Source organism: Rattus norvegicus, chromosome 16 (assembly GCF_021556685.1).
Source record: "Rattus norvegicus strain SHRSP/BbbUtx chromosome 16, alternate assembly SHRSP_T2T, whole genome shotgun sequence".
Classification (NCBI taxonomy): domain Eukaryota; kingdom Metazoa; phylum Chordata; class Mammalia; order Rodentia; family Muridae; genus Rattus; species Rattus norvegicus.
The window spans coordinates 90976301-90991812 of record NC_141549.1 but is presented as its reverse complement, the minus strand read 5'-3'; positions in this window follow the sequence as shown (position 1 = coordinate 90991812).

Sequence of the window (15512 nt, the reverse complement as noted above, 5' to 3'; positions counted from 1 at the left end):
CCTAGAGATCCATTCAGGTGCATTTAGACTATCAAAACCATGCTGTAGTCACAAACAGGACAGCAGGTATGGCTGTGCCCTTGTAAAGTCCTCTCTTTTGTATGATTCTGGTGAGAGGCCATCTTTATTCATAGATATTATGTGGTTAAGTTCAGAGCTTTCACTTCTCTAATATAGATTTGATGTACCCATGTGATCATGTTTCCTTGTTGGCTACGTTCAAGGATAGGAATATATTTTATGTATAAGTTATCAGCCTTTCTCATAGTTTGTAGTAAACAGATGGATAAATGTTAGCTGTTCATTCATACAGACAGGATTCAGAGTAATTTCCCTCAGGAATCACACTCAAAATGGACACACAGCTCCAGTAAGCATGGTAGCAAGAGTTAAGATATAGCCTGGAAAAATTATACTATCTATCCTGTGGAGTAGCTCAGAACAGGGCACAGACTATACTTAAGACATACTGCATAACTCCTCCAGAAAATGGAGTAGGGGTTCAGATGAGAGGAGTAGCTAGTGATACATTCTCCCTCACCATTTCAATTAAATTAAGAAAACAGTTTATTATAAAAATACTGAACTCCTATCAGTATCAATCTCAGTCTTGCTAAAGAATATCTTTCAAACATTTCATGTTTGTACATCATTTTTCCCACAGAATGGTGAACTCAAAATAGTTGTTAATGTTAAAACAATAAAAATTAGGATGTAAAAATGTCTAAAGTGTTGACAGTGGCATAATTGAAGTATAAATAGCATACTTTGATTTGTACTTCATCACTACATCTTCAGGTTATCTCCACTTTTAAATAAATTTTGGCCTTTCTAAGATGTTATATACTCAACAAAATGTAGGCTCATGGAGGCGAAGGTATTAATCTGAAAGTCAGGCCTGTGTCTAACCCCATACCCAGTGACATAATTGTCATTTCATGAGCCTCTAAATTGAGCAATAAAGATCCCATCTATAAGAAAGTAAGCTGAGGAGTGGTGGCCCTCTACTAACCATCCATTAAATACTCTGCCCCTCCTCTTTTCCTCTATGAGAAAGTTCCCCACCCACTTACCACTCCTGCCTCACACCTCTAGCATCTCTCTACAAAAGTACATCAAGCCTCCCTCCTCTCTCATTGCTATCAGATAAGACCATCCTCTGTTATATATGTATCTGGAGTCCTGGATCCCTCCATGTGTACTCTTTGGTTGGTGGTTTAGTTCCTGGGAGGTCTGGATACTCCAGTAAGTTGATATTGTTCTTCCTATGGGGTTGCAATCTCCTTCAGCTCCTTCAGTCCTTCCCCTAGCTCTTCCACTGGGGTGCCTGGGCTCGGTCTAATGGTTGGCTCTGAGTATCTACTTCAGTATTGGTCAGGTGCTGGTAGAACCTCTCAGAACGGCCACATCAGGCTCTTGTCGACAAGCACCTCTTTGCACCAGCAATAGTGTCTGGGTTTGGTGTCTGTGTGTGTGTGAATATCATGGATCCCCAGATGACGCAGTCTCTGGATGGCCTTTCCCTCAGTCTCTGCTCCACTCTTTGTCTCTTTACTCCCTTGATTATTTTGTTTGCCCTTTGTAGGACTGAAGCACTCCCTCTTCTGTCTTCCATCCTGTTGAGCTTCATGTGGTCTGTGAGTTATTTTGTGGACATTCCAAGCTCTTTCCCTAATATCCACTTACATAACATGTGTGTTATTTTGTGCCTGAGTTACCTCACTCAGGGTGATATCTTTTTAGATCCATCCATTTGACTGTGAATTATATGAAGTCATTGTTTTAATAGCAGATTAATATTCCATTGTGTAAATGTCCCATATTTTTTGTATCCATTCTTCTGTGGAGGGAATCTGGGATGTTTCCAGTTTTGGCTACTATAAATAAGTCTGCTATGAACATAGTGGAGCATGTGACCTTATTATGTGTTGGAGCTTCTTTTGAGTATATGCCCAGTAGTGGTATGGCTGGGTCCTCAGGTAATACTATGTCCAATTTTCTGAGGAACTGCCAGACAGATTTCCAGAGTGGTTGTACCACTTTGCAATCCCACCAACAATGAAGGACTGTTCCTCTTTTTCTATATCCTCGCCAGCATATACTGTCAGCTGAGTTTTTGATCTTAGCCATTCTAACAGGCATAAGGTGGAATCTCAGGGTCATATTGATTTGCATTTCACTGATAACTAAGGATGTTGAACATTTCTTTAGGTGCTTCTTGGCCATTGGCGTTTCCTTAGTTAAAATTTTTCTGTTTAGCTGTTTCCTACTTTTAGTAGGGTTATCTGGTTCTCTGGAGTCTAACTTCTTGAGTTCTTTGTATATATAGGATACTAGCTCTATATTGAATGCAGGATTAGTAAAGATCTTTTCACAATCTCTAGGTTGCTGTTTTGTGTTATTGACAGTGTCTTTTGCCTTACAGAAATTTTGCAATTTTATGAGGTCCCATTTGTCAATTCGTGATCTTAGAATATAAGCCATTGGTGTTCTGTTCAGAAAAAAATTCCCCGAGCCTATGTGTTCAAGGCTTTTCTCCACTTTCTTTCCTATTAGATTCAGTTTATCTGGTTTTATATGGAGGTCCTTGATCCACTTGTGTAGGCTGATGTCATTATGCAGGTGAAGGCAGGTACAGGATAGAACGAGACCTGTCATTGGATGAGAAGGAAGGATGGGCGGGAGAAAAGTTTTAGAGGCAAGCAACCCAGAGAACAAGGAGGCGGATGTTAAGATTTCTCTCTGTACATTTACAGGTAGTTATGAATATTATTAAGGGATGAATGTGTACAAGATTTTTTGTATCTAGATGAGCTAACTGTATCTTATCTAGGTGGGCAATTATATCTTATCAATTGGATCTGAGGTTATTGTGTTGTGTGTTCTTTCATATGGCGATTTGAGTTCAAGAAAGTGTGTGGTAGCTCGATACACTGGGCTGGCAGGGAATTAGGATGTGTATGTCTGACATGGTGGCAACCTGCCTTTGGAACTAGATGGATAGAGAGATTGTTGCTGGGCTCAGAGAGTAGCCATCGGCAGTGTAATATGGGATCCAGCTTAGTGTGTGAGTTGCTTTGTTGCCTGAGATGAAAATATCCCACAGATGTCATGGGGATCTATGGTGCCAGAACTAGTGTGGGCTAAAAAGAAATTTTATTTAATGTTACTGCAACACACTTGGACTTGAGCTTTGTACAGGGAGATAGGAACAGATCAATTTGCATTCTTCCACAAGCTGACCACCAGTTGAATCAGCAGCATTCAATGAAAATTCTGTCCATTTTCCACTGGATGGTTTTAGCTTCTTTGTCAAAGAGGAAGAGATAATATGTGTGTGGATTCATTTCTGGGTCTTTAATTCTATTCTATCGATCTACCTGTCTATCTCTGGACCAATACCATGCAGTTTTTTTTTTTTCAAAATCACTATAGCTCTGTAGTACAGCTTGAGGTCAGGGATGGTGATTCCTCCAGATGTTCTTTTATTGTTGAGAATAGTTTTCACTATCCTGAGATTTTTGTTATTCCAAATGATTTTGAGAATTGCTCTTTCTAACTCTGTGAAGAATTGAGTTGGAATTTTGATGATGATTACTTTGAATCTGTAGATTGCTTTCTGCAAGATGACCATTTTTACTATATTAATCCTGCCAATCCTTGAGCATGGGAATTCTTCCCATCTTTTGAAGTCTTCTTTGATTTCTTTTTTCAAAGTCTTGAAATTTTTGTCATATAGATCTTTCACTTGTTTGGTTAGAGTCAACCCAAGATATTTTATATTATTTGTGACTATCGACAAGGGTGTCTTTTCACTACATTTTTTCACAGTGTGTTTATCCTTAGGGTAGAGGAAGAATACTGATTTGTATGAGTTAAGTTTATATCCCACCACTTCGCTAAAGTTGTTTATCAGCTATAGATGTTTTCTGGTGAAATATCTGGGGCTATGTAAGTATGCTATCACTATCATATCATCTGCAAATAATGATACTTCGACTTCTTCCTTTCCAATTTTTTCCCTTTGACCTACTTTTGTTGTATAATTGCTCTAGTTAGAACTTCAAGTACTATATAGAATAGATAAGAAGAGACTGGGCATCATTGTCTTGTCCTTGATTTTAGTGAGATTGCTTCAAATTTTTCTCCAATTAGTTTAATGTTGGTTACTGGTTTATTATATATTACTTTTACTGTGTTTAGGCATGGGCATTGAATTACTGATGTTTCCAATAGGTTTAACATGAAGGCACATTGAATTTTTCAAATGCTTTTTTAGCATTTAATGAAATGATGATTTTTTCTTTGAGTTTGTTCATGTGGTAGATTACTTTTATGGATTTCTGTATATTCAACTATCCCTGCATTCCTGGGATGAAGCCTACTTACTCATGATGGATGATCATTTTGATGTGTTCTTGGATTCAGTTTGCAAGAATTTTCTTGAACATATTTGTATTGATATTCATAAGGGAAATTGGTCTGAAGTTTTCTTTCTGTAGTTTTGGTATCAACAGAACTGTGGCTTCATAGAATAAATTAGGTAGTGTTTCCTCTGTTTATATTTTGTGGACTAGTTTGGAATGTATTGGCTTTAGGTCTTCTTTGAAGGTCTGATAGTATTCTGCACCAAAACCATCTGGTCCTGGACATTTTTGGTTGGGAGACTTTTAATGACTACTTCTAGCTCTTTAGGAGTTATCGGGCTGTTTAGACAGTTAATCTGATCCTGATTCAACTTTTCTCTCTGGTATTTATCTAGAAAATTGTCCATTGCATTTAGATTTTCCAGTTTTGTGGAGTATAGGCTTTTGTAGTAGGATCTAATGATTTATTTCAGTTTCTATTTTTATGCCTTCCTTTTCATTTCTGATTTTGTTAATTTGGATACTGTCTCTGTACCCACTGGTGAGTTAGGCTAAAGGTTTATCTATCTTGTTGATTTTATCAAAGAACCAGCTCCTGGTTTTGCCAATTCTTTGTATAGTTCTTTTTGTTTCTACTTGGTTGATTTCAACCCTGAGTTTGATTATTTCCTGCCCTGTACTCATTTTGGTGGTATTTGCTACTTTTTGTTCTAGAGCTTTCAGGTGTGCAATCAAGCTGTTAGTGTATGCTCTCTCCAGTTTCTTTTCGGAGGGACTCAGAGCTATGACTTTTTCTCTTAGCACTGTTTTCATTGTGTCCCATATGTTTTGTATGCTGTGTCTTCATTTTCATTAAATTCTAAAATGTCTTTAATTTCTTTCTTGACCAAGTTTTCATTGAGTAGGGTGTTGTTTAACTTTCATGTGTATATGGGCTTTCTGTCATTTTTGTTGTTATTGAAGATCACCTTTAGTTCATGCTGATCTTACAGGATGCATTGCATTATTTCTATCTCTTTGCATTTGTTGAGTCCTGTTTTTTGACAGATTTTATGGTCAATTTTGCAGAAGGTTTCATGAGGTAGTGCAAAGAAATTATATTATTTTGTTTTAGGATGAAATGTTCTATAGACATTTGTTAAATCTATTTGATTCATAACTTCTGTTAGTTTCACTGTGTCTCTGTTTAATTTCTGTTTCCATGATCTGTTCATTGCTGAGAGTGGGGTGTTGAAGTCTTCCACTATTATTGTGTGAGGTGTACCATGTGCTTTGAGTTTCAGTAAGGTGTCTTTTATGAATGTGAGTGCCTTTGCATTTGGAGCATAGATATTCAGAACTGAGAGTGCATCTTAGTAGAATTGGTGAATATGAAAATGTCCTTCCTTATCTTTTTTTATAAATTTTATATAAAGTTGATTTTATTCGATATTAGTATGGCTACTCCAGCTTGTTTCTTGGGACCATTGCGTGGAAATTTTCTTTCCACCGTTTACTCTGAGGTAGTGTCTGTCTTTGTGCATTTCCTGTATGCAGCAAAATTCTGGGACCTCTTTAAGTATCCAATATGTTAGTCTATGTCGTTTTATTAGGGAATTGAATCCATTGATGTTAAGAGATAGTAAGAAATAGTAATTGTTGTCTCCTGTTATTTTTGTTGTTAAAGGTGGAATTATATTTGTGTGGCTATCTTCTTTTGGGTTAGTTGAAGGAAAATTACTTTCTTGCTTTTTCTAGAGTGTAATTTCCCTCCTTGTGTTGTTGTTTTACATCTATTATCCTTTGTATGACTGAATTTGTATTTGTGTAAAGATATTGTATAAATTTGTTTTTGTCATGGAATTTCTTGCTTTCTCCATCTATGATAATTGCTATTTTGGTTGGGCATAGTACCCTGGGCTGGCATTTGTGTTCTCTTTGGGTTAGTATGCCATCTGCCTAGGATCTTTGAGCTTTCATAGTCTGTGGTGAGAAGTCTGGTGTAATTTTGATAGGTCTGCCTTTATATGTTATCTGACATTTTTCCCTTACTGTTTTTAATATTCTTTCTTTGTTTTGTACATTTGGTATTTTGACTATTATGTGACAGGAGGAATTTCTTTTTGGTCCAGTCTATTTGGAGTTCTGCAGGCTTCATGTATGTTCATAGGCATCTCTTTTTTTATGTTAGGGAAATTTTTTTCTGAAATTTTGTTGAAGATATTTACTGACCCTTTAATTTGGGAATCGCTGCTCTCTTCTATACTTATTTTCCTTAGGTTTGCGCTTCTCATTGTGTCCTGGATTTCCTGCATGTTTTGGGTTAGGATTTTTACATTTCGTATTTTCTTTGTCTGTTGTGGCAATGTTTTCTATGGTATCTTCTGCCCTGAGATTTTCTTTTCTTTTGTATTCTGTTGGTGATGCTTGTATCTATGACTCCCAATCTGTTTCCTTAGTTTTCTTTCTCCAGAGTTGTCTTTCTTTGTGAGTTTTTATTGTTTCTATTTCCAGTTTTAGATCCTGGATTTTTTTTTATTCTTTCATGATTGGTTTGGTTGTGTTTTCCTGTAATTCTTTAAGGTTTGTGTGTGTGTGTGTGTGTGTGTGTGTGTGTGTGTGTGTGTGTGTGTTTCCTCTTTAAGTGCTTCTACCTGTTTACCTGTGTTCTCTTGTATTTCTTTAAGTGAGTTATTTATATCCTTCTTGAAGTCCCCTATCATCATCTTGAGATGTGATTTTATATCAGACTCTTGCTTTTCCAGTGTGTTCAGATATCCAGTGATGGCTGTGGTGGGAAAATTGGCTTCCGATGATGACAAGTAGCCTTGCTTTTTGTTACTTATGTTCTTCCACTTGCCTCTTGCCATTTGGTTATCTCTGGTATTAGCTGATCTTGCTGTCTCTAACTGTGGCTTATCCCTTCTGTAGGCGTGTGTGTCAGCACTACTAGGAAACTAGCTCTCTTCGGGCTGAATTTGGTATGGAGATTTGTGACACAAAATCAGCTCCAGGGCACAGAGAGAAAAATGGAAGGATTGTGCCCCAGGTTTTTCCTTGTTTCCTGAGGGCTCTGGACGGGTCCCTTTTGGGCCAGATGCTCAAGCAGAAGTGATGGTCTCATCTGTGCTCTCAGCCATGTTAGCACTCTTGGGACACCAGCTCTCTCTGGGTAGGATTTGGATATTGAGAGCTATGACACAGGGTCAGCTCTGGGCACAGATGGAAATCAGAAGAATTGCTTCAACCTTTCCCTAGATATTCTGTAGCTTTTATGCTATTGTGGGAATTATACTATTCCAGATGGCCATTATTTTTTTCAACTTACTATTTAGTTTTAATTTGCTTTTTAGATATTACAATGGAAGGCTAGGAATATGTCTGTCCCTAGGCCCCTGCTTTACACTTTTTCTTTTTGTAAAGCAAACATATTGTGCTAAGTAGTTATGATATGAGATAGAGGACCTACTGCAGAAAGCCTGTAATCTCAGCTATTGGAAAGGCATAATCAGAAAAATTGTATGTTCCATGCTTGCATATACTAAGTGAGTTCCAGAATACCCAAGGCATCTTAGTAAGACCTGGTCCCAAAGGAAATTTGAACTGAGGACTAAGGATGTAGCTTAGTTGTAGAATATTTGTCTAGCTTGTACAAGGCCTTGAAATAAATTGTCAAATTTCTGGGGGTTCCGGGGTGGGGGGAGAGAGGGAGAGAGAGAGAGAGAGAGAGAGAGAGGGGAAGAAGAAGAAGGAGGAGGAGGAAGAGGAGGAGGAAGAGGAGTGGGAGGAAGAGGGGTAGGGGAGGGGGAAAAGGAGGGGAGGGGAGGGGAGGAGAGGAGAGGAAGGAAAGAAGGAAGGCAGAAAAAGGCATGTGTTGACTAAAGTTACAGTCACCAAGTATAATCTAATGTGTCTAGTCATTGCAGTCAACAAAGTGTTGAATCTTTTGATGAATTCTGACACTGTGGAAGGCTTTAAACCGATCTACCTATGTGAATGTCAAGACTCACTCGACAATTCCTGCTCTGGCTTAACTACTCAACATAGTATACATACAAATCACACAACTTTGAGACTGCCACATTAAAAAGTAGAAAATCAAACAAAAACACGGAAGTAAAGAGAATAAAAAGTACAAATAAATGTATTCATGTCAGAAAATACTTTGTTAGAATTGGAACCTATAGATCATATTTACTTATAACTAGGAAATTTGACCTCAAAATTAAAATACTGAGCAATAGAAATATTTTAGATTTGATGTGATAATTCTGGAAAATGTCAGAACCTGTTAAAACGATGAAGAAATACTTTGAAAATTATACAAACTTTTAAACAAACAAATTAAATCTGGAATGGCAATGTACATTTTAAGAAAATCAAGTGAAACATAAGATAATTCCCATCTGGACTGATGTTTCTGTAACTTACACTGCAGCATGTAGCCAGCCTGAAAGCAGACCTGGCAATCCTTAAGGGAAATTACTTTATTTGTAGCAAATACCATCAAACCCCCTTCATGTTATAATGCTCTGTAGTTGAAAATCATTTTTATTTTTACAATTTTTGTATTATATAAATTAACCTGAGGAAATTCATTAAGATATGTGGACTTATTTAAAAACACTAGTAACTAAGGACCAGTAAGATAGTTCAGTGTGTAAAAGAACTTGTCAGTCCTGCAATGACTCAAGTTTGGTTCTCAATCATCACATGGTATAAAGGAAGTACTGACCTACAGACCTTGTCTTCTGATTTCCACATGAACACTATAGCATATGTGTACCCATATATACATTTAGGCAAACACTCATGCACATAAAATTAAATATATGCTAAAATAATAAGGATGAAATAGTACGGTTCTTTTATATTAAAAACACTAGCCTAATAAGTTTCATTTCTTTACATCAATTGCAAATGATCATAGTACCCTTGTAGTACAGGGCTTTAAGAGCCATTGACAGTCTTGGAATAGAGCAGGAAGCAGTGCTTCCTTTATTACTAATTGTTCCTCAAATTGTTTGTAAATGTGAACATGTAGGGGTTCTGCTTAAGTCTCCAGATACATATTCTATAAAAAATAATAAGTAAATAGAATGAAAGATTCATACCTTCTCTGTCTATATGTGAAGCTGATGGATGGCTTCACTTTGGTGCTTGCCAGGGTGAATGATCCTTGGAACACTTCACTTCCTTTTTGGTGTGAGTAAAATCCTGGTCATACTTGAAAATGCAAAGAACATAAATGCTAATACATATATAGAGAAAGAATAATGAAGTCATTCCTATCTACTTCTTGGTTAATCACATCATAACATCTAGAGTTTCCTTACGGATAGCCATGCTCGAACTCATTGCTAGTTTTTGTCATTACTAAATTAATTACTAAGAAAAATAGCATAATTCTGTACCCATGAACATAAGCAGATAACTATTTTCAGAAACAGAGGGATGTTCTTTTTTTCCATGTCTTACCCTTAAGACTTGGCTATAAAATCAGCGAAATCATCACCTCATAGGCAACACATATTAAGCCTGAAATGCTGAGGCCTAGCATTTGGTTTCAAGTTGATGTCTAGGGTGTGAAACTTCTGTCCCACAGTCTTGTTCCCCGCCCTCACTCCCTATCACCTTAGTTTCCTGTGTTCCCTTTTTTCCTTTTCTTTCCATTTGTCCCATACTGTAGAATAATATCTTACTGAAGAAGTAATTAGGGCCTAAGTAGCTTCTAGAATATTTCAAACTTTTCATTTTCTGAGTGTACAAGAAATACCCAGAAACATTCTATAGTCTCCTGAAATACCTAAAAGCAAGTAGATCATATACTGTGTTGATTATTGCTTTGCCATCCTACTCTGATTAATTGCTGGAGTTCAAGTTTCTTTTATTTATATACCTTCCATTTCTGGGCATGAACATTTTGCCCACTGCTCTCCTTATGGCCTGGAGAATATCACTAAATCTTCCACTATTGCCTGCTGATAAAGGATGCTAAACCCAATCTTCTTCCCTTCATCTTGTATTTTCTCACTTGGTTTCTGTAGAAACTGTAATTTTATGTTGTACATTAGGTCAAGTATTTCTGATTAGGAGAAACACATTTTGCTTCAACTTTATTTTTTTTAATTAACCTTCATAACCTACACTACTTTCCAAATTTAGGCCCACCACAATGTGTTCGTGGTACCAGATGACCAAAGCATGTGACTCAGGCACCCAATGAGTTTCTGTCACTTTTAATTTGTATCATTTAAAAAGAAGCTCTATATGTTAGCTCAACCAAATTGATTTTCATGCATGCTTACAAGGAGGAATTCACCAGAATGTTCTTTCTATATTAAATATAAGTATCAAAAACTTTAAACAAAGATCAATGTATGAGTCTTTCAAATCCATCTGCCAAATGATTATTACAAGTGCTTAATTGGCTTTTGGGCAACTGAAAACAGAAACGAAAAATATGAGGACACAGACCTGGAGTTAACATCCTTCCTTGGCCTGGGGTTTCTCCACATGAACTGACATTTCCAGCTTTCCTAGTCCAAGTGCAAATTAATTTAGATTACAATTGACATTTAGGTTTGGAGAGGGAGAGAAGAAATCAATGGTATGTGAACACTGAAACCATAAACAGTAACAAGTGGAAATCCCAAACCTCAAATGCTTTTGAAGCATGTTGTAATATCTTGCAGGAACATATGTGAGTGTAACAGACAAAATAATCATGTGGAGTTAGTATGTGGGCCTGAAGCCACAGGAGCCACCATGGATTTTGTTTTTGTTGCTATTGCTGTTTTAATTTTATTTTTAATTCTTGAATATAATTTCATGGAAAACTACGCATTACATGTATTAAGAGGGTACATGTTTCTTTTATTAGGCTTAATATTATGGGATAACATAAAGCCCTTGAACCATTTTTAAAAATGAATTTATTTCATTCACTAAAATCAAGAGCCCAGAAATTACTTCTAGCTTAAAATGTATTTTCCCCTTAAGATCAGGACACAGATTTGATGAATGTCCTTAAGTTAGTCACCCATCTAGGACTTCTTGAACACTGCTCTGACATTGAATACAGTCTCTGTAACTTAATGTTATAAAACCTGGAGGGCATATTTATAGCCCGGTCCAGATGGACCAAAACAAAGTACAATTATTCCTTCAAAAGCCAACCTTTGCATACAGATTAAAATGGACTGCTTCCAAGGCTCAAATGGAGAAATGAACTCAGTCCTCCAATTGTGGTGTATTCATTACAGCCCTGTTGGACTCAGTGCTGGACAGTGCTAATTAGTGGCATGTCTGTGTTAAAAGTTGGACTCAGTCGGCATTGCCAAGTGGCAGCGGGAAGAACTGTTATGAAGCTAATTACAGCTATCAGAGATGGTACTATTTTAAACAGGCTGTGAATTAAGTGCCTTCATACAAGCAAAGGAGAATCATCTCTTCACTGAATATTCCCATGTAGAGACAAGAATATGTGTGTGGTCATTTCAAGACAGACACCACTCTGTTCTGTTTCTCTAAAGCTATTAAAAGAAATGTTTCCATTTTGATTTTCAGTAGGAGGGTAACGTAGAGTAAACTTGTTATTATTTTTTTCCTTCCTAATACAATTCCATAATGATCAACTGTAGACACATGATACTACCCTTAACTCTAAGCACATAATTTTTCATATTTAAAGATTATGTATTGCTTTATTTTTAACTCCTTCACTATTTCTTTAAGCTATGAATCATTTATAAATGTCAAAGACATTGAGGAAGCAGAGACCAGGGGAATCCTGGAGCTTGCTGGCCAGTCAGTTCAACCGAATAAAACACCAAGGTGTGACTGAAAGATCCTATCTCAAAATCCAAAGTGGACAACTCCTGTTGAATGACATGAGAGTTGACTATTGTCCTCCACCTGGACATGCACTCAAATGCCCATATACATACTTGAATATATACCCATGCATGTATACAGGCATGCATAAACATTTGAATACCCATAAGCAAACAGATAGATTACTTAATAAACATTTTTTCATTCATTCATAACATCTCAGAGACATAAATATTTTATTACAAAATATTTACTGAATAAAATATTTTCACCTAAAGCATCAGAGGTGTCAATAGGATAATTGATTTAGGGGCCCATTCAAGGTAGAAGATCTGGTTTGAAGTTAGTAGGAACTTTGGGAATTTCCTTTTGTCCAGGTTCACATGTAAAATGTCTGTGTCTTCATACGACAATTGTCCATCTCCTTTATAGAGTCACTCACTCTTCAGGTTACAGAATTAAGTTAACTGAAAAGCTGAAGAATGTATCCAGAAAAAAAATTAAAACAGCTGCTATTTAGCATGAAGAATTATTTAATACAGGAAGTAGACAGATTGAACAATGTCACATTACTGTCCAAGGTCCACTTGCCCCTCTTAATGGATAGTGCTGTTTTTTTCTGGTTAAAACTCTCCCATTATGGTGCAGTGATGTGGTTTCTCCATAGGGTATGAACTCTACAAATGTAAGAGCAATGAAAGGAGGCAAAGTGTGGGAAAATCAGTGGAGTGGAACTAGAGTGATGTTCTGTATGGGTTCTGCGCGCTTTTCCATTCACCTGGTCTATGGGCTTGTTAAGCTGAGGGAGGGATCTAGCATACTCTACAAATATTTTTTGAGTACTTGCTATGTATAAACTCCTCAAGAAAATATTCTTTCTTTAACTTCATTTTACTTTATTTATCTAGTGTGTGTGTGTGTGTGTGTGTGTGTGTGTGTGTGTGTGTGTGTGTGTATACGTAGGCAAGGGAATTAACTTCCTGAAGTTGGTTATTTCCTTATGCACTCTGAAAAACTGAGATTCAGGGTAGACAGCAAGAGCCCTCATCCACTGTACATCTAGCTGATCTTTTTAAGGAATTCTTGACTTATAAAGAAATGTATCTCATGGTTGTGTATGAGCTGAATTCAAAAGTAGAAAATTTTATCCCTTTAAAATACTTGGTAATGTCTTAGGCATGGACACCTAGCATTGCAAACAAGGCCGTAAATGTGACCCATTTCAAAAGCACCTCTCAAACTTGGTATACCTTTATATTACCCGACATTATATTACCATATAGACTTTGATTTGGTACATCCACTTTTTGGGCCTTGGATTCAGTATTAACAATTTGCTGATCTCTTAAAGAAACAACTGCTTAGAGAAGTCTGTGCATTAGACTTCTTAAATGTATTGAAGATATTAGAGTCTCAGTCCAAAGTCCGTATAATTTTTATGACATCTGTCACTTATAATAAAGTAAAAACAATCCTAAGACTGCGCCTTTTCCAAGCCAATCACTGCTTACTAAAACATTAAACCTGGAGCACAGACAGTGGCTTGCACATGGTCAGTGAATAAGCGGTGCTTGCTCTTTAAACCTGCTTTGAGTGGCCTAGCTATTCAACCTCCTGTTGTGGCTTTCCCATTTTTAGAGGCTGCTGTCTGAATTGAAAGGAGAGGAGCTAACCATGCCCCTCCCCCACCCGCTGTTGTTAACTCGGATTTTCCCTTCTCTAAAGTAACTTGCTGTAGATGCTTGTGGATCATCGCATTAGCTTTTGCCCTCATTTGGTGAGAGGGAAATGTCCAGGATTGATTTGTCTTACTCTCATTTTACCTTTTAATTTTCTTAATCCCTCTCAGGGCCTCCCTCTTTCTAAGAGCTGAAAGATCTTGGCCTCAGTGAGTGTAGTCACTCTGATTAATTCACACTCCCCTTGTTAGCATATGCATGAGTCTCAGGAAGTGTGACGATTCTGTCCACACGGCGGGGAGCATTGCATCAGCCGCAGATCTATTCCCCTGCTGTTCAGAGAGTAGAAAGTCCAAGTTCGTGGGTGTGTTTAGCCATTAGTGGATTTTACAATATGGAACAGAAAGGATGAAAACTCAATTGCCAGAATGATTTAAGAGCTCTTCGCACCACTTGAGCTAAATACCGCCATCTTGCAAGGATAAGCTCTAAGGCAGTTAATTAAAACGTTCACCTTTCACTCCTAGATGGCATTGAATCCCAGACTATTTCTTTCCCAAAGGAATTAATTCTAAGTGTTAAGGAGTGGGTTATACAAGTCATAGTGTTCCCAGGTTTTTTTCCTTTTCTCCCTCTTTCTATTTTCTTTTTTTTTTTCCTTGTGCGTTTTAAATGAATTCTATATGTTCATACTCATACTTTTCTGATTGCCCACTTGATGCAAACTATGTGGAGTCTGAACTAAGAATAAATCAAAATTCAATCCCTTCTTATAAGTGACTGGACCCTTCCAGATTTCAGCTTCAATCAATCTTGTCTCTGAACATTTTCCTGTCAGTGGTGATATAGGGAGTTTGCAACACAACCTACAATTCACATCTAAAAATTACCCTACGTACTCTTCTTATCGCTGTTTCTCACATCTGAGAATGTTTTACAAATGCATATTTTTACTCATAAGAGCAGATAAAGCGGCCCTCCAAACCGCAGTGTCAAAAAGTGCTTTTTTTCAAAATGTAGTGAACATTCAGCCTGTTTTGTTGGTTTACTTATTCAAAACAGATGTACGTGTCTTTATGTACACACAATTCACATTTATTTTTTTCATACAATATATTTTGATTGTGTTTTACCCTCTGTGAACTACTTCTAGATACTCCTGCATCTCCCTACCCAACCAATGTCATAAAAGACAAAGAAAACATGAATATTAAAACAAGCAAAAGATCAACAAGACCAAAAAATGCTAATAAATAAATAAATAAATAAAACTATTCCAAACAAAAAGCACACACCCACAAAATATAGAGTTCAGTTTTTTTGGTCAACTATTCTTAAGTACAGGATCTGTGGGGGAGGGTTGGGAGGGGAACACCCAAAAGGAAGGGGAGGGGGGAGGGGGATGTTTGCCCGGAAACCGGGAAAGGGAATAACACTCGAAATGTATATAAGAAATACTCAAGTTAATTAAAGGAAATTTATTTTCCATTTTTTTGGGGTATCAGTTGCAGAAAGTCTCTTGATAGAAATGGAACCCTGGTTGAGGTGTGTGAGTGCTTGCACGTATGTATATCTACCGCTTATATGCCTGGGTATGCAGTAGCCAGATTAATATCAGATCTCCTAGAGCCTGAGTTCCAGAATGTTGTGA